The sequence below is a fragment of the Schistocerca serialis genome, chromosome 11 (genome assembly GCF_023864345.2).
Source record: "Schistocerca serialis cubense isolate TAMUIC-IGC-003099 chromosome 11, iqSchSeri2.2, whole genome shotgun sequence".
In the NCBI taxonomy this organism is placed as follows: Eukaryota; Metazoa; Arthropoda; class Insecta; order Orthoptera; family Acrididae; genus Schistocerca; species Schistocerca serialis.
This window is the reverse complement of record NC_064648.1, coordinates 179,524,394-179,542,761: the sequence shown is the minus strand read 5'-3', so window position 1 is coordinate 179,542,761 and position 18,368 is coordinate 179,524,394. Positions and strand designations below refer to the sequence as shown.

The 18,368-nt window shown below is 44.0% G+C and overlaps 1 non-coding gene across 1 annotated transcript; it reads right to left on the bottom strand.

Annotated features, from left to right (window-relative positions):
- Positions 1-11,957: 11,957 nt before the first annotated feature.
- Positions 11,958-12,034, bottom strand: Trnas-cga (transfer RNA serine (anticodon CGA)). The gene has a single exon. It is a non-coding gene; the product is annotated as a tRNA-Ser (tRNA).
- Positions 12,035-18,368: the final 6,334 nt, after the last annotated feature.

Here is an 18,368-nt window from a genome sequence, read left to right as displayed (position 1 = left end):
TGCCGGAAATATTGCTCGGTTGCCGGGCAATGTTGCCGGGTTGCCGGGCATTTGTTGCCGGGTTGCCGGTCAATGGTGCCGGGTTGCCGGGCAATGCTGCCCGGTTGCCGGGCAATGGTGCCGGCTTGCCGGGCAATGTTGCCGGCTTGCCCGGCAGTGTTGCCGGGCAACGTTGCCGGGTTGCCTGGCCATGTTGCCGGATTGCCGGGACCGTTGTCTGGTTGCCGGGCAAATTGCCGTGTTGCCGGGCAAAGTTGCCAGGTTGCCGGGCAATGTTGCCGGGATACCGGGCTATGGTGACTGGTTGCCGAGCAATGTTGCCCGGACGCCGGGCAATGTTGCCGGGTTGCCGGGCAATGCTGCCGGGCAATGTTGCCTGGTTACCGGGCGATGTTGCCGGGTTGCCGGGCAATGTTGCCGGGTTTGCCGGGCAGTGTTGCTGGCTTGACAGGCAATGTAGCCTGGGTGCCGGGCAACGTTGCCGGGTTGCCGGGCATATATGCCGGGTAGCCTGGCAATATTGCCGAACTGCCGCCCAATATTGCCGGGCGGCCGGGCAATATTGCCGGGTCGCCGGGCAATATTGTCGGGTTGCCGGGCAATATTGCTGAGATGCAGGGTTATTTTGCTGGGTTGGTGGCAATATGGCTGGTTTGCAAGGCTATATTGCTGTATTGCCGGGCAATATTGCTCGGTTTACTCGAAAATTTGCTGGGAAGCTAGGCAATATTGCTGGGTAGGTGGCATTATTGGTGGGTTGCTGCGCAATAGTGCTCTATTGCCGGGTAATATTGCTGGCCTGTCGGGCAATATTGCAGATGGAGTAGGCTATTACAAGTAACTGCCAAAGTATTGCCGAGGTGCTACCGGTGTCTTCTACCAATGGTGGAGGATATTAAGTACCTCAGGGTCATATCTGCCTCTGTCCTCGTCTGTAAATGTTTTTCTCTCTCATTCTGTTCCTACTTGTCCCTCATCTGCCGAGTTACGTAATCTGAGAAGAGGAGCAATGTTATTTCACGTGAGGTCGGAAGTTTGCCTGCGAATATAGAGCCAATCGATTTGTTTGTTCATTACGAGACTTTAGAATTGGACAAATAGATATGATATGCACATTTACAACCACAGCTGTGAAACACAAAGTAAAATACAGAAAGAGCGAAATCAAAAAGGTCACATCCGCAACTGTCATCATAGTAGATCTGCGTCAGTGAACCCAGAGTTCTGTTTTACATAGAATTACACATTTTTGAACCTACATCACATGTATTTCCGCTTTCGTGGGTAGCAGCTCGCAAACTTTCTTTCTTTTATTGTGGTGTTTGGACACATTACTTGCACATCCATGACAAGGGTATTGGAAAGTTGGGACAACGCTACGACAAATGTCTAAATCGTAGTGGCGACTATGTAGAGAAGCACTTGGAAGGCGTAGCTAACTGTTGCAAATAAAACATTTTTGATTTTCACGGGGATTTCCATTTTGCGGCCGATCGGATCTTAGTTTCCGAATAGGCGTCGTATATACGTATAGGCGTTGCCGACTGCTGCTCCGTATTCTATCTGTTTACGTATCTCTGGTTCAAAATGGCTCTGAGCATTATGGGACTCGACATCTGAGGTCAGTCTGGAACCGCGCGACCGCTACGGTCGCAGGTTCGAATCCGGCCTCGGGCATGGATGTGTGTGATGTCATTAGGTTAGTTAGGTTTAAGTAGTTCTAAGTTCTAGGGGACTGATGACCTCAGAAGTTAAGTCCCATAGTGCTCAGAGCCAATTGAACCAAAACATTTTTAGGAACATTAAATACACATTTCTGAAATACACGTTTCTGAAGAAGAGAAATTTGTTGACATCGAGTATAGATTTAAGTGTCAGGAAGTCGTTTCTGAAAGTATTTGTATGGAGGGTAGCCATGTATGGAAGTGAAACATGAACGATAAATAGTTTGGACAGGAAGAGAATAGAAGCTTTCGAAATGTGGTGCTACAGAAGAATGCTGAAGATTAGATGGGTAGATCACATAACTAATGAGGAGGTACTGAACAGAATTGGGGAGAAGAGGAGTTTGTGGCACAACTTGACGAGAAGCAAAACAAACGGATTGTCAAAAATAGCACGACATTTAGGAGTTGCTTTTGCAGTCAAAAAGAGCATACTCAACACGGTAACTCAGTACTAATAACAACCACCCTAAAGTGTGCAAACAAAACATAGACACGTATCAATGCACACATGCCTATCAATGATGGCAATAAAACAGATCGCGCAAAGGTAGACAAATCGTGGGAAACATTAGAAGAATTAGTATCCAAAATTCCATAAAACCACGTCAGAGTCTTACTAGGTGATTTCAATGCTCAGGAACAAATGTGTATTTGCTGTTGGTTTTACAGTTTCCAACGGCAGAACGCGGTACTAAGCTTTCTTCACATACTGATGGGGCTGAAGGCGTGCGACAGTACACGAATGAAGTGCGCGGCTCTGCATTGTACAGTCACGTTATTGTCTCAGTGAGTTACTACGGCTCTGTGCTCTTAGCATCTGCCGAAATGGATAGTGATGGCACAAATACAGGTTACTGGAGAGTACACTCAGACAGAAAAGCCTTGATTAATAACGTAGTTCATTTCTGTCGAGAAAAGAAACGGAAAGGTTTGTTAATACCGTTAGGAAGAGCCCTGGAAAGAGCACCAGCTGCAGTAGGAAAGAGTGCAAGGATAGCGCGTAATGTTGTGAACGATGTTGAGAGAGCTAGGCGGAGTGGTCAGAAAATTGTGACGCCAAGCAAGAAGAGACTGACGAAGAAAAGCAAGTGTCTCGATGACTTTCGTAAGTGTTTACTGAAAAGAAAAAAGAGAAATACCCGCTCTTCGAAAGCTTTACAGTTGGGTCAAGGAGTACGCAGACATGAATTACACAGGGAAACGAACCCGCATTCTGGAAAATTTTGAAGGATTTGGGGTTTCATTTTTTTAAATGTAAAAACAGACGAACGTTTCTGATTGAGAGGGAGGACATTATAGCATGGTGTGCACGCTTTCTTAGAACTTTGAGAGAAAACAAGAAAGGAGCGAAGAAACCCTTCAAATGCTTTTTTGTTCCAGCCTCTGATCACAAATGAATTCTTTAGACGATGACCGGTTTCAGTCTCTTATGACCATCTTCAGAACTTTATTACACAATGTCCTAAGGTGATACGGCCATAACTGCATCGTCAAAACATATATCACTTTAGGACATGGTGTAAAAAAGTTCTGAAAATGATCATAACAGACTGAAACCGGTCATCGTCTAAAGAATTCGTTTGTGCTCAGAGACTGGAATAAACATTTTATAGTGTTGGATCACTGTTTGTACACGCGATTATGTCACAGTTGGTGAAGAAACCCTTCGTTTATACTGGTGAAACATGGATGCATACACACTATACTGTCAGTAAATGTTGGCAGAGTAGTGACGTAGCAGGTTTGTGGAAAAATTCAAAGTTCTGGACAAGGAGCAACAGTGGTTCATGTGGGAGGAAAAAATGGGCTTCAATCGGGTTGCAGGGTTCATGCACGATTCGAGATCAACATCGGAAGATTACCACAACGAAATGGACAGTGAAAATTATATAAAATGGTCGTAAGAGCGCCTTATTGTCTATTTAAACAATATTCCACACATTGCTTTACCTATCGGAAGCCTCGGGCATGGATGTGTGTGATGTCCTTAGGTTAGTTAGGTTTAAGTAGTTCTAAGTTCTAGGGGACTGATGACCTCAGAAGTTAAGTCCCATAGTGCTCAGAGCCACTTGAACCATTTTTTGAACCTATCAGAAATTGTTTAAACAATATTCCATACACTGCAATCGATTCCCCACCAAATACCCAATAAGATCAGTCTTTTTCCTGCTAATTTCCAGGTTGGGGAGCGGAGGGTGGATGGTTTCCTAGAGGGGGAACGTACACTTAATTTATCAATTTAATTAATTAGTCAATCAATTTGACAGAGTGGGAGGGGCCTATTGAGTAATCAGGCATGAAAGTGTGCTTGTATCAGTGAAAGGAGTTCCCAGAGTGGGGGTTGCAGGGGGGTGGAGGGGTGGGGGAGCCTTTTACATAAGGATGGATTATCCCATGAGGGTCATAAATCAACCTGCAGAGGGTCAAAATCCACTTAGCAGAACTGTAGGTTAAGGCGAGGGGGTGAGGGTCACAAATCAATCAGCTGCCACCATTTCCTTAATTTGCATATCAATTCGACATCAAAAGTGGTTTAGAATAATAGGTTAAGGACCTGTCAATCAAAAGAGATCAGTTGAGTAAGGACTGATATGGAGCAGAACAATATATTTGCCCCTGAATGTATGCTGGCCCCTGATGTAGGCAACATGCATTAACAAAATGCCCCAATACCCACTTTGACCTACTACTACTACTATTACTACTACTACTATTACTACTGCCCTATAGAAGATCATTGTGCCGAATTTCTTTGCTCCTCCTATTTGCTACATTCCTGTCATACAGAGAGATACATTAGTTCTGCTCATGTCGAGATGGCTTTTCTGTTGTGCAAAACAATGTGTTCCCACGAGAAAGTATTAGTCATCCTTTCTCACCTGCTGTTACTCGCAACTGTTAAAAATAACCAGTAGGGAAAACAGAGAATAGCTATCAAAACTGTCTCAAAATAATTACCTTCAGATAAGGTGCGACAACATATCAGTTTCGATTCACCCTAGAGAAAGGGTAGCCTGGCAGCAGCTTTTTTCCTTTTTTCTCTTTACTGTATTTCAATTTCAGCCCCCCCCCCCCCCCATAGGGCGGAGGGGTGGGGGGTGGGGTCAGCCTGGCAGCAGTGTAATACACTTCTCTGCAGCCTACAGGTAAAGCTAAAAAACATATTGAGGAGACATAACAATAAAATGAGGTGATAAAACGATGACTGTTTAAAAATGGTACATGGTGAAAAAGTTGTGAAGAAAACAAAAAAGAAAGAGGTCAGTGCTGCTGATTAAAAACATCTTCAATTTTTTTAGTCCTGTCTTCCTCAGTTGCGTGTAATATTACGGTATATTGATAATTTTTACTTATGGACCGTCTGACAGCAGCTGAATAAAACACAATTTTAGTGGCATACGCGTTTCGCCTTTATTTTTCTGCTACGCATCATCAGTGGCCTGGAATATGTACATATATTAGCTATTTAATTTACATTTTTGTCACTGTGCCTATAGGTTATAAACAGTTCCGGTGGTTGGTATTTCCTATTAACACACACACACACACACACACACACACATACACACACACAAATGCACACACAAATGCATACACGAACAGATCACAGATACTTCAATAATTACACTCGAAAGTTTGGTAATAGCATTCGATCTTTGGCAAAAACATTTGACAGTCGGCAACAGAAACCAAAACATTGCACTGAAACAAGCGTTCAGTTCACAGTGCTGTGAAATGTGGGGAAAAAACCGCAAATTGGCATTCATAAGAAGAAGACCAACACCAAAACTAAAGCCGGCTGGAGTGGCCGAGCGGCTCTAGGCGCTACAGTCTGGAACCTTTACCGCTACGGTCGCAGGTTCGAATCCTGCCTCGGGCATGGATGTGTATGATGTCCTTAGGTTAGTTAGGTTTAAGTAGTTCTAAGTTCTAGGGGGCTGATGACCTCAGAAGTTAAGTCCCATAGTGGTCAGAGCCATTTGAACCATTTTTGAACCAAAACTGCAACAGGAGCGTAATATGTACGAAATTGTCCACGCAACCTGTAAGTACAGTTCAAAACATTACTACTTAATAGGAAATACCAACCACCGGAACTGTTTATAACCTATAGGCACAGTGACAAAAATGGTAAATTAAATAGCTAACATATGTACATATTCCAGGCCGCTGATGATGCCTAGCAGAAAATAAAGGCGAAACGCGTTTGACACTAAAATTGTGTTTTATTCAGCTGCTGTCAGACGGTCCATAAGTAAAAATTATCAATATACCCGATTAAAAACGCTTAGGAAATAGACAGGCACAGTTAAAAAAAATGACGACCGTCTAGTTTCTGTTTGCAGCACCTTAAAAAGGTGAAACATAACACTGAACACTCACGGAAAATACTGCGTTATAGAGTACGAAGGCATATGAATATGGGGGAAGGGGGGGGCGGTGGACCCCTTCAGATGAGGGGGGGAAGGGGGAGAGACGATGGAGGGAGAGGGCTCAGAAAAAAGTGGGTGAGAGCAATGTATCGGTTTTTTTTTCTTTTTTTATTTTCGATTCCCCTCAAAGGGGTGGTAGGGCAGCAGCTTAGTATGCCACTCTTCAGGCTACAGAATTTGTTTTAAAAAGATGAAGATAATAAATAATAAAAACAGGCGGTAAAATCGGAGACTTAAATGGTAACATGGCGGAAAAATCGTGGAACTTAAAATCATAGAACAAAGGGATGATGGTGCTAATAAAATACGTATGAAGCAGACAGGTAAAATAACAGACAGACAATTAAAAAACACGGCGACAGTCTGGTTTCTGTTCGCAAGAGACATAAAATTCACACCCAGCGACAGCATGGTTTTTTTTTGCGCAACACTTTGGAAAGACGAACAACACTGCACTAAAAAATTGGCACAAATGTGATACACCACAGCCGAGGGCAGATGGGGGGAACTTGGACAGATGACGTGAAAGGAAAGGGGGGGCGGGGGAGGGAGAGAAAAAAACGAAGTGGGGGGAAGGTGGGGTGAGAGCAATGTATCTGTATGCTCTTATCACGCGTAGCTCCTGGCGCCTGCACACCACTAGGCAGTACAACTTAACAACAAATAAAGACTCTGAAATATTTGCACAATTTAAAATATTGGACCACTGTCTCCTTTGAGATTATGTTACATTTCACCTTCGTAATACTGCGGTGTGGGCCGCGGTCACACACACCCTTCTCCACGCAGGCACCCGTCTCGCCGAAATAGTTCGCCTTTCCGCCGCTGCGTGTCGCTACGTGTTGCAGTGTGCTACAAGGAGAGAGTAATTGCATTTTAAAACAGATGGAGACTGAATGTGTAGATTGAACGAGAAAATTTTAATGACGCGCTCATAGCTTATAAAGATTAATACTATTCGAAACTTGTGATGTATGTACAGGAGGGAGAACAAATCTGCACCCGTTGGAATTCCGTTAGTTAGTATCAATATATTTGCATTTTCACTACCGCATCTGCTACTGTAATTCTTAGATGCTGCCTAACCACACTCTCGGTGATCAATTTTTGTAGGCTGATGAGCCGCCTTTTACGCAATGAATCAGGGGAGAATGAACAACATATTAACAACGACGCGATTTCTTACATTAGGAGTTGTGTAGAACGCAGCAATTGATGTGCAGTATAGTGACTTGTCAAAAGTTGGCGTGACGAGATATTTGTCAACTCCACCGTGGCTATTGCGCTGCGATTGGAAGAACAAAAGCGTTCACTTGCTGATAGTGATGGGCTAAACTGTGATTTTCCGATATCAGTGATTTCTGTGAATGCTACTTTTCAGTATCTGTTATTCTTAACTGTGATTTGTCGCAGTTAAGGAACCTAAGTCGCGTATCCTTCCGCCACTGCTATTTCTGCTACTTCCGCGATTTCTGCGACTTCTGCTACTTCTGCAACTTCTGCGATTTCTGCTACTTCTGCTACTTCTGCGATTTCTGTGATTTCTGTGACTCCTGCGATTTCTGCGACGTACCACCGTATGAAAAAGTTACATCTGTCCACACAGAAAATTGCATCTCAACAAACCTGTCATTGGTAAGTATGTTTTACGTTTGTTCTTCCGTTGGCTTTAATTTTGTATTAAAGAAACAACTGTGAAAATATTAATAGTGTAATCAATATGTAAGTAGCCGCACAGTACCGTAATAGTTCGTGTTTAGAAAATGAATTCTAACATATTGTTATGTTCATAGGTACCTGAACTACATTTCAGTCACTCAGTAAAGTGATAATTCAAAATATCATTGTCAACAGATCTGAAGAAATTGCCAGTCTTTAGACCGTTTTCGTCAGACGAGAGGTTAGTTTCTAAGCGTTTCGATGGACTTAATTACTTCAGTGAGATCGTTCTTGCGAATGTGATATAGCAAATATTAGCAAATGTGATATAGCAAATATTAGCAATCTACTCTGTCAATTATATTGCTAGTAATTAGTGACAGCAAAAATTGTTTAATAATCCTTGTGTTTTTGCAGACGCAGTTCTGGTTGCTGTACATATCTATCCACATCAAGGCTGTTGAGAGAGACTCGTGAAGATTCAAGACAGCTCTTAGAGGATTTGCAGTTTAAAAGTGAAATAATTATGAAATAAGTGTGTGACTGATTAAAGTGTTTTATTGAAGTTGTTGTGCGATTTTAAAGGAATAATAAATGTTAAATACATTGAGTGAATAATAAAAATCTCATTTTCCACATGTTTAGCCGTCCTATACCCGTAATTTTCCGCCACTTATTTATTGGTAAACACTTGTTGGATACCGACGTGCCGCCGCCCCCCCCCCTTACTCCACAATCTTGGTGTGACACTGACCTGTAACATATCCCGAAGTCTACAATATGCATTTTGAGGCTGTTGATATGAAAGTGGGAAGTACAGATCTTCCAGTTAAATCAGGAATAGAATGAGATTTTCACTCTGCAGCGGAGTGTGCGCTGATATGAAACTTCCTGGCAGATTAAAACTGTGTGCCCGACCGAGACTCGAACTCGGGACCTTTGCCTTTCGCGGGCAAGTGCTCTACCATCTGAGCTACCGAAGCACGACTCACGCCCGGTACTCACAGCTTTACTTCTGCCAGTACCTCGTCTCCTACCTTCCAAACTTTACAGAAGCTCTTCTGCGAGTTCGAGTCTCGGTCGGGCACACAGTTTTAATCTGCCAGGAAGTTTCAAATCAGGAATAGCTTAAGTGCATTACTTGAAAGTGACACAGGAAAAGCTTACTTATGTAGGTGGTAGTAGTGTCGGCAAAAAGTTCTTGTGTGTGAAGTTGCCATGTAGAACACCAGGTGTAAAACTTTTCTCCCGAGTCTTGAACTGTGTCAGAACAAAAGTGAGGCATTCATATGACTGTTTTCATTTCTCTACACTTATACAGATGTCTGAGTTCTGCTGTGTTAACATTGCAAAGTCCTGTAGGCATGTGGAGTATTAACCAAAACTGTCATATTGGAAGAAGAATCAAACACATTTGTTACGTTACTTGATATTTTCAGGAGAAAAAGGCAATGTTGCTTCTTATTAATATAATACATTCAGAGTCACAGCAGTATTTGACCAACCATAACTGATGCTGAATGTGCATGTCGTCATATAATATGAAGGGCTTATTTCAATAGTGGTACAAGTCCATTACCTACACTTTTCTGTCTATAATGCTTCTGAAATTAGTGATCCAAACAAACATAAATAAAGGTTCATCTCTAGCAAGAAGCCATATGCTTGAATATTTCTGGTATCTCAACTGCAGATTTTTCAGCACTCATTTAACTTTACGACTCTATATCTCAAAATTAACAAAAATGGACTTGTTTTTTTTTTTTTTTTTTTTTTTTTTTTACTTTATTGTTATTTTAAAACCTGTACAACTCAGGTAGGCTGGCAGCGGCACACTACGCCGCTCTTCAGCCATAGCGTTTTACAAGAGTATAAAACATGGTGAATGACAAAGAACAAAATGACGGGCAAAAGAGAGAGGTCACAGAGACATAAAAAACACGGAGTCGTTCACATGTGACGATAACAACACGGAAAACACGTCGGCACGGCGCACAAAACACGGATGAGTCCGACGGCACAAGTGAACGTAGGAGTGGGACGGCGGACACCAAAAACACTATATGACGTCACACACACGAGACACAAAAGGCGACGATCTCCGGCGCGCGAATGTTCACTATACGTGTGCGAGTCCGGGGACCTGCCAAGAGAGGAGGAGGAGGAAGGGGAGTGGGAGAGCGAGAGGGGAGAGCAGAGATGCCACGGGCAGGGGAGATAGGGGGGAGGGAGGAAGGGGGAGGGGAAGCCTGGGGGAAGAGGGGTGGAGGGAGGGGACAGGAGAAAAGGGAAGAGAAGGGAAGAGAAGAGAAGGGAGGGAGGGTGCCGAAAGGAAAGGACACGGGAAGTGGGGGGCGGGGCAGGGTCAAAGTTGATAGGAGGGGTAGATGGAGGGGACGAGGACATCATCAGGGAGAGGGAGCTGGCGGAAGCCACCTTGGGAGAGGGTATGGAGGGTGGAGAGATGGAGACCGGGTGGGACGTGGGAATACAGGCGCGGCAGCGGGCGGGGGTGGGAGAGGATCGGGGAAATGAGCGGGTGAGGAGGATCAAGTTTACGTGAGGTGTACAGGATACGTATCCTTTCAAGGAAAAGGAGGAGGTGGGGGAAGGGGATGAGATCATACAGGATCCGCGTGGGGGAGGGGAGACGGATGCGATAGGCGAGGCGGAGAGCATGGCGTTCGAGGATTTGGAGGGATTTATAGAAGGTAGGGGGGGGCGGAGATCCAGGCTGGATGGGCGTAACAAAGGATAGGGCGGATGAGGGATTTATAGGTGTGGAGGATTGTGGAGGGAATGGACTTGTACCACTATTGAAATAAGCCCTTCATATGCACACACAGCACATCGACCTCGTGAGGCACAAGGCTCTCATAACAAAGTACGTACGTCGGTCAACAGATGACACTAGGAAAAGTATGTTAACTGCGCTTTTTAGTTGCTACTTGCGACTCTTAGTTGCGATTTGTCACAGAAATCGCAGTTTGACTCGGTAGCGAATAGCGTAGTATGAACTTTGCTCAACAGATGGCAGTGCTAACTGCGCTTTTTAGTTGCTACTTGCGACTCTTAGTTGCGACTTGTCACTGAAATCGCAGAAAGCAGTGCTAAATTCGACCAATAGATGGCTCACGTCTTTGAATGTGAAATACTACTTGCGACTGCTAACTGTGACTGAAATCGCAGTTAGATTCTGTAAAGTTGCTACTGTGATATCTGTGACTTCTCAGTCACTGCGATTTCTAACAGATACGCGATTTCCTGCCCACCACTACTTGCTGATGTTACATCCCAGAAAATGACAAACTGGTAATGCCTCTATACAAAACTAGAGCTACGGAAGGTAGTTAACATAGCATTGATAAAAAATATTCTCAGGAGCTATTGTCGTTTAAATAAAAGACAGTTTTATTTCGTGCTCAATTTCATTAAAGATGAAGTAAACCATGACTGCTTAACAAACGCAATAAGTGCAGAAGAAAAGTTATATTCGACGCTGAGGTAAGTACAGTATTATGTTGTTCTGCAGTCCCAAGACTAGGGTGTGGAGATTAAAGGGCCGATGGTATCACATGGCTAATGTGTTTTGCTCTGTGCAACCATTATTTTATAGTAAGAAACGATATTACACATATCTCTTTTCCTTTCTGCCTTATTCTGGAGGTAAACTCCTTATAACTGCGCTGATGTGACGGAGAAACAGTCAATATCATCTTTGTGTTCCATAAGCGTTTTTAATAAATTTTACCTAATTTCGTCCTTTTTTTCTACGCTTTTAATATTGTATCGTCATTACTACGAACGTTACTACGTTTTCTTTTCCGTGCTGGCACACAACGTTACCCGTTTATTACCTCAGATGTTTCACCACTATTTTCAATTGCATGTGATTCTGCCATACCTTCTTTCTGTGATGCCGAAAGGACCACCTTGATGAGTTTGATCTTCAATAATCAATGGAATGTAAATAATGATTTACAAAAGACGAAACACTACTCTAGCTTCTTTAATCATTTTAACTGGATGAAATGTGGGTTCTTGCTGAAACGTTGTAAACTAACTAAACATTCCAGAATGAGATTTTCACTCTGCAGCGGAGTGTGCGCTGATATGAAACTTCCTGGCAGATTAAAACTGCGTGCCCGACCGAGACTCGAACTCGGGACCTTTGCCTTTCGCGGGCAAGTGCTCTACCAACTGAGCTACCGAAGCACGACTCACCGCCGGTACTCACAGCTTTACTTCTGCCAGTATCTCGTCTCCTACCTTCCAAACTTTGCCCGCGAAAGGCAAAGGTTCCGAGTTCGAGTCTCGGTCGGGCACACAGTTTTAATCTGCCAGGAAGTTTCATATCAGCGCACACTCCGCTGCAAAGTGAAAATCTCATTCTGGAAACATCCCCCAGGCTGTGGCTAAGCCATGTTTCCGCTATATCCTTTCTTTCAAGAGTGTTAGTTCTGCAAGGTTCGCAGGAGAGGATCTGTAAAGTTTGGAAGGTAGGAGACGAGATTCTGGCAGAAGTACAGCTGTGATTACGGGGCGTGAGTCCTGCTTCGGTAGTTCAGTTGGTAGAGCACTTGCCCGCGAAAGGCAAAGGTCCCGAGTTCGAGTCTCGGTCGGGCACACAGTTTTAATCTGCCAGGAAGTTTCATAACTAAACATTGTTTTTTGCCTTTTTTCACAAGCGTTATTATGGTCAGTTTTCATGTTATAAGTCCATTTGCAGGTACATTACTGAAAAGATGATAAAGCAAAGATAAATATGATGGTAAGGCAAAGATAAACATCTCAACTTCTTAATGTATCGACCCTTGACTTGATGTAAAATTACTTCAACGACTACTTTTGACAAAAAGAGGTGAATAATTGAGTTAGGTGTTTATTAAATGAGCAAATTCAGTTATTCACTTTTGTTAGATGATACCACAACTCCTAGATTTAAGTAAATTTTGGGCCTCTATCTATCAGCAAAGAAAAAGTTCTAATTTGGTGTATACCTTTATTCCTAGGTATGTCTACTAATATTAGTGTAATTGCTGAATTGTGTAATTTCTACATCTACATCTACATCTACATAGATACTCTGCAAATCACATTCAAGTGCCTGGCAGAGGGTTCATCATACCACCTTCACAATTCTCTTCTATTCCAATCTCGTACAGCGCGCGGAAAAAACGAACACCTGAATCTTTCCGTACGAGCTCTGATTTGCCTTATTTTATCGTGGTTTCTCTCTATGCAGGTCGGTGTCAACAAAATATTTTCGCATTCGGAGGAGAAAGTTGGTGATTGGATTTTAGTGAGAGGATTCCGCCGCAACGAAAAACGCATTTCTTTTATTGATGTACAGCCCAAATCCTGTATCATTTCAGTGACATTCTCTGCCCTTCTTTGAACTTTTTCGATGTACTCGGTCAGTCCTATCTGGTAAGGATCCCACACCGCGCAGCCGTATTCTAAAAGAGGACGGACAAGCGTAGTGTAGGCAATCTCCTTAGCAGGTCTTTAGTAGGTAATTTGACAAAAAATGGTCATTGAAGTAATTTTACATTAAGCCAAGAGTTGATATATTAAGACGTTGAGATGTTTATCTTTGCCTTATCATCATGTTTATCTTTGCTTTATCATCTTTGAAATCAGTAATGTACTTGAAAATGGCCTTATAAGCCGAAACCTAGGTTGTGTACTAAGAATAAGAAAACCTGTGAAACAAAGCATAAAATAGTATTTGTTAACTGCTTATTTAATATACCGGGTGATCAAAAAGCCAGTATAAATTTGAAAAGTTAATAAACCACAGAATAATGTAGATAGAGAGGTAAAAATTGACACACATGCTTGGAATGACATGTGGTTTTATTAGAACAACAAAAAAAAAAAGTGTTGCTAGACGCGTGAAAGATCTCTTGCGCGCGTCGTTTGGTGATGATCGTGTGCTCAGCCGCCACTTTCGTCACGCTTGGCCTCCCAGGTCCCCAGACCTCAGTCCGTGCGATTATTGGCTTTGGGGTTACCTCAAGTCGCAAGTGTATCGTGATCGACCGACATCTCTAGGGATGCTGAAAGACAACATCCGACGCCAATGCCTCACCGTAACTCCGGACATGCTATACAGTGCTGTTCACAACATTATTCCTCGACTACAGTTATTGTTGAGGAATGATGGTGGACGTATTGAGCATTTCCTGCAAAGAACATCATCTTTGCTTTGTCTTACTTTGTTATGCTAATTAGTGCTATTCTGATCAGATGAAGCGCCATCTGTCGGACATTTTTTGAACGTTTCTATTTTTTTGGTTCTAATAAAACCCCACGTCATTCCAAGCATGTGTGTCAATTTGTGCCTCTCTATCTACATTATTCCGCGATTTATTCAGTTTTCAAATTTATACTGGCTTGTTGATCACCCGGTACTTATACAATAATTGTTGATGCACGTATGGACCTATCTGTTAATAAATAATTGGCAGAATTTACGTACAAGTTTTATTTAACTCCTGTGCTTTCCAAACGTCGCTTTCACTAAATCATTTCTGCATTTTTCATGTCCTGCATCATAAATTACAGCACATTTTGCCACACCGTCAGTGAACTTAACTTCATCTAAGCCTGAGAAGCTCAGTGTGTCTGAACTGGGTACATGCAGCCAGTAAAAAGTAAAAGTCTCCAGTCTACATCTGCATTTTCATCTACATACATACTCTTCAAGCCACTGTACGGTGCGTGGCGGAGGCTACACTGTACCACAACTAACCGTTTCCGCCGGCCGGTGTGGCCGAGCGGTTCTAGGCGCTACAGTCTGGAACCGCGCGACCGCTACGGTCGCAGGTTCGAATCCTGCCTCGGGCATGGATGTGTGTGATGTCCTTAGGTTAGTTAGGTTTAAGTAGTTCTAATAAGCTCTAGGGGCCTTATGACCTCTGAAGTTAAGTCCCATAGCGCTCAGAGACATTTGAACCATTTAACCGTTTCCTTTCTTCTTCCACTCGCCGGTAGAGCGAGGGAAAATCAACTACACTATGCGATCAAAAGTATTCGGACACCTCCAAAAACATACGTTTTTCATATTAGGTGCATTGTGCTGCCACCTATTACTAAGTACTCCATATCGGCGACCTCGGTAGTCATTAGACATCGTGAGAGAGCAGAATAGGGCGCTCCAGACTTCGAACGTGGTCAGGTGATTGGGTGTCACTTGTAGTCATACGTCTGTACGCGAGATTTCCACACTCCTAAACGTCCCTAGCCCCACTGTTTCCGATGTGATAGTGAAGTGGAAACGTGAAGGGACACGTGCAGAACAAAAGTGTACAGGCCGACCTCCGCTGTTGACTGACAGAGATCGCTGACAGTTGAAGAGGGTCGTAATGTGTAATAGGCAGACATCTATCCAGACCATCACACAGGAATTCCAAACTGCATCAGCATCCACTGCAAGTACTGTGACAGTTAGGTGGGAGGTGAGAAAACTTGGATTTCACGGTAGAGCGGCTGCTCATAAGCCACACATCACGCCGGTAAATGCCAAACAACGCCTCGCTCGGTGTAAGAAGATGAACACTGGAAAAGCGTTGTGTGGAGTGACGAATCACGGTACACAATGTGGCGATCCGATGGCAGGGTGTGGGTATGGCGAATGCCCGGTGAACGTCATCTGCCAGCGTGTGTAGTGCCAGCAGTAAAATTTGGAGGCGATTGTGTTATGGTGTGGTCGTGTTTTTCATGGAGGGGGCTTGCACCCCTTGTTGTTTTGCGTGGCACTATCACAGCACAAGCGTACATCGATGTTTCTAACACCTTCTTGCTTCCCAAAGTTGAAACGCAATTCGGGGATGGCGACTGCATCTTTCAACACGATCGAGCACCCGTTCATAATGCACGGCCTGTGGCGGAGTGGTAACACGGCAAGAACATCCCTGTAATGGACTGGCCTGCACAGAGTCCTGACCTGAATCCTGTGGAACATCTTTGAGATGTTTTGGAACGCCGACTTCGTGCCAGGCCTCACCGACCGGCATCTATACCTCTCCTCAGTGCAGCACTCCGTGAAGAATGGGCTGCCATTCCCCGAGAAACCTTCCAGCACCTGACTGAACGTATGCCTGCGAGAGTGGAAGCTGTCATCAAGGCCAAGAGTGGGCCAACACCATACTGAATTCCAGCACTACCGAACTTGTGAGTCATTTGCAATCAGGTGTCCGGATACTTTTGGTGACATAGTGTATCTATATGCCTCCGAATGAGTCCTGATTTCTCGTATCGTATCTTCATGGCCCATAGGCGAAATTTGTGTCGTCAGCAGCAGTAGAATCTTTCTGCAGTCATCTTCAGATGCAGGTTCTGTAAACTTTCTCAATAATGTACATCAAAATAAATTTCTTCTTCCCTCCAGGAATTCCGACTTGAGCTCCCTTACGTGTTGTTCCAACCTGCTGCTAACAAATTTAGCAACTTGCCTCCGAATTGCTTCGATGTCCTCTTTGAATCCGAACTGGCGCGGATCCCATACAATCGAACAGTACTCAAGAATAGGTCGCACTAGCGCTCTATAAGCAATCCCCTTTACAGATGAACCTAAAATTCTCCCAACGAACCAAAGTCAGCCAATTCCCTTGCCTACCAGAATCCCCACATGCCCCTATTTCATATCGCTTCGCAACGTTACACGCAGATGCTTACACCCTTGTCTGTAATAAACACTCGCCGTCGAGGACAACGTACTGGGTTCTGTTACTTAGGTAGTCTGCGGGCCACTCACATATCTGGGAACATATTCCGTATGCACATATGTTCGTTAACTGTCTACAGTGAGGTACTATGTCGAATGCTTTCCGGAAATCTACACTACTGGCCATTAAATTGCTACACCAAGAGGAAATGTAGATGATAAACGGGTATTCATTGGACAAATATATTGTACTTGAACTGACGTGTGATTACATTTTCACGCAATTTGGGTGCATAGATCCTGAGAAATCAGTACCCAGAACAACCACCTCCAGCCGTAATAACGGCCTCGATACGTCTGGGCATTGAGTCAAACAGAGCTCGGATGGTGTGTACAGGTACAGCTGCCCATGCAGCTTCAACACGATACCACAGTTCATCGAGAGTAGTGACTGGCGTATTGTGACGAGCCAGTTGCTCGACCATTGACCGGACGTTTTCAATTGGTGAGAGATCTGGAGAATGTGCTGGCCAGGGCAGCAGTCGAACATTTTCTGTATCCAGAAAATCCCGTACAGGACCTGCAACATGCGGTCGTCCATTATCCTGTTGAATGTAGGGTTTTGCAGAGATCGAATGGAGGGTAGAGCCACGGGCCGTAACACATCTGAAATGTAACGTCCACTGTTCAAAGTGCTGTTGAAACGTCCCCTTTGAACAATTTTATATAGGACTGTGCTTAAACTGATACACAATACTTTTAGCGCAACGCAATCTGACTTTCAAAATTCCCTACAAAACAATGGCCCTGACTAACATTTAACTATACCTTTCACAAATCACTTACCTCACAAAAATCTTCGCTGCTCAAGCTACTGCAATACAGCGAGCGCCACTACTGCCAGCTAAATAAAAGATTCAAACTATGGAAGGCACTAACTACTGATAGGGATAGTTAGCAAATGAAAGATATTAATAGAGAACAAACAATGTATTTACCTTGATATCATCATATATAAATATATCAGTTCATGAAAAATTACAAAACTCCGCCATCTCTCTCCCCACATCCACCACTGCTGGCGGCTCACCTCCAACTGCGCAACGCTACGCGCTGTTCACATCCAGCTGCCCAACACTACAATGGCAGACAACAATGCAAACTAGCCACAGACTGCACACAGCACAGCCAGTGATTTCATTTTGAGCGCTACGTAACGTTGCCAATAAGAAAACATAAACAGCCTACTTACATAGAGAAAACATAAACAGCCTACTTACATAGAGAAAACATAAACAGCCTACTTACACTGTCAATGCGAACAAGAGGTGACCGAGACGTGTAACCAATGGCACCCCATACCATCACGCCGGGTGATACGCCAGTATGGCGATGACGAATACACGCTTCTAATGTGCATTCACCGCGATGTCGCCAAACACGGATGCGAGCATCATTATTCTGTAAACAGAACCTGGATTCATCCGAAAATATGACGTTTTGCCATTCGTGCACCCAGGTTCGTCGTCGAGTACACCATCGCAGGCGCTCCTGTCTGTGATGCAGCGTCAAGGGTAACCGCAGCCACGGTCTCCGAGCTGATAGTCTGTGCTGCTGCAAACGTCGTCGAACTGTTCGTGCAGATGGTCGTTGTCTTGCAAACGTCCGCATCTGTTGACTCAGGGATCGAGACGTGGCTGCACGATCCGTTACAGCCGTGCGGATAAGATGCCTGTCATCTCGACTGCTAGTGATACGAGGCCGTTGGGATCCAGCACGGCGTTCCGTATTACCCTCCTGAACCCACCGATTCCATATTCTGCTAACAGTCATTGGATCTCGACCGACGCGAGCAGCAATGTCGCGATACGATAAACC